We start from the raw sequence: 2,602 nt of genomic DNA on the forward strand, positions 1-2,602 counted from the left end.
AGAATAAACACCAGGGGGCCCACACCCTGTCCACGAGGGTGGGGGGGCGCCCCCTGTCTCGTGGGCCCCCTGAGGCTCCACCAACCTCAACTCCAACTCTATATATTCACATTCGGGGAGAAAAAAATCAAGGAGAAGGATTCATCACATTTTACAATATGGAGCCGCCGCCAAGCCCTAATCTCTCTCGGGAGGGCTGATATGGAGTCCGTTCGGGGCTCCAGAGAGGGGAATCTGTCGCCATCGTCATCATCAACCTTCCTCCATCACTAATTTCATGATGTTCACCGCCGTGCGTGAGTAATTCCATCGTAGGATTGTTGGACGGTGATTGGTTGGATGAGATTTATCATGTAACCGAGTTAGTTTTGTTAGGGTTTGATCTCTAGTATCCACTATGTTCTGAGATTGATGTTGCTATGACTTTGCTATGATTAATGCTTGTTACTAGGGCCCAAGTGCCATGATTTCAGATCTGAACCTATTATGTTTTCATGAATATATGTGAGTTCTTGATCCTATTTTGCAAGTCCATAGTCACCTACTATGTGTTATGATCCGATAACCCCGAAGTGACAATAATCAGGACCACTCCCGGTGATGACTATAGTTTGAGGAGTTCATGTATTCACTAAGTGTTAATGCTTTGTTCCGGTACTCTACTAAAAGGAGGCCTTAATATCCCTTAGTTTCTGATAGGACCCCGCTGCCGCGGGAGGGTAGGACAAAAGATGTCATGCAAGTTCTTTTCCATAAGCACGTATGACTATATTCGGAATACATGCCTACATTACATTGATGAACTGGAGCTAGTTCTGTGTCACCCTATGTTATAATTGTTGCATGAGGAATCACATCCGACATAATTATCCATCACTGATCCATTGCCTACGAGCTTTTCACATATTGATCTTTGCTTAGTTACTTTTTCGCTGCCACTGTTACAATCACTACAAAAACTATTACTATTACCTTTGCCACCTTTACCGTTACTTCCATATTACTTTGCTACTAAATACTTTGCCGCGGATATTAATTCTTTCAGGTGTGGTTGAATTGACAACTCAAATGTTAATACTTGAGAATATTCTTTGGCTCCCCTTGTGTCGAATCAATAAATTTGGGTTGAATACTCTACCCTCGAAAACTATTGCGATCCCCTATACTTGTGGGTTATCAGAGCAGGAAGACATGATGCCTGGCTTGATAAATCTGACCGGAAACAGCAAGAAAAGAGAACATAGGATTTCTCCGCGATACGGTGATCAACGGGTTAGTTACTTTTTCGCTGCCACTGTTACAATCACTACAAAAACTATTACTATTACCTTTGCCACCTTTACTGTTACTTCCATATTACTTTGCTACTAAATACTTTGCCGCGGATATTAATTCTTTCAGGTGCGGTTGAATTGACAACTCAAATGTTAATACTTGAGAATATTCTTTGGCTCCCCTTGTGTCGAATCAATAAATTTGGGTTGAATACTCTACCCTCAAAAACTATTGCGATCCCCTATACTTGTGGGTTATCAGAGCAGGAAGACATGATGCCTGGCTTGATAAATCTGACCGGAAACAGCAAGAAAAGAGAACATAGGATTTCTCCGCGATACGGTGATCAACGGGTTAGGGAAGTATATATATAGATTTTTTTTATCTTGGGGGACAAGCAAACAGAAGAAAAACGGAGTCCGGAAGGTGTCCCAGATGGGCACAACCCACCTGGGCGCGCCAGGCAAGCCTGCGCGCCCTGGTGTCTTGTGCCCACTAGGGTACGCTTCCCCGGTAGATTATTGTTTTCCTATTTTTCTAAATATTCCAAAACTGACAAAAACTATTTTTGCAGATTCTTTGGAGTCCGTTTACTTACCGTATCACGTACCTCCTTATTTTCATGATTGTGGAGTGTTTCGGAAGGACTCTTTTGTGTGTTCTTTGAGTGTCAAAGTTCAACATTAATGGCCGTACCTGACATATAATGTTTTATTCGTTGCCCATTGACAACCTTCGGGTTAGTACCTTCGGAATTATTTATTTTGATGGCTCCAGACCGATAAACCTCCTCGATGACATATGAGCCTTCCCATTTTGAGAGGAATTTTCCTGCGAAGAATCTGAAACGAGAGTTGTACAAAAGAACATATTCTCCAACTTTAAACTCACGCTTTTGGATTCTTTTGTCATACCATCTTTTAACTTTTTCTTTAAATAATTTTGCATTTTCATAAGCTTGGGTTCTCCATTCATCTAATGAGCTAATATCAAATGACCTCTTTTCACCAGCAAGTTCGAAATCATAATTGAGTTCTTTGATTTCCCAATATGCTTTATGTTCGAACTCAAGAGGCAAATGATAAGCTTTTCCATAAACCATTTTATAAGGAGACATACACACAGGATTTTTATATGCTGTTCTATAAGCCCAAAGTGCATCATCTAATTTCTTAGACCAATTCTTCCTGGACCTATTGACAGTCTTTTGCAAAATTAATTTTATTTCTCTATTGCTAAGTTCAACTTGACCACTAGACTGAGGATGATACGGTGATGTGATTCTATGGTTAACATTATACTTAGCAAGCATTTTATGGAAAGCGCC

The sequence above is a fragment of the Triticum aestivum genome, chromosome 3A (assembly GCF_018294505.1).
Source record: "Triticum aestivum cultivar Chinese Spring chromosome 3A, IWGSC CS RefSeq v2.1, whole genome shotgun sequence".
Lineage (NCBI taxonomy): Eukaryota > Viridiplantae > Streptophyta > Magnoliopsida > Poales > Poaceae > Triticum > Triticum aestivum.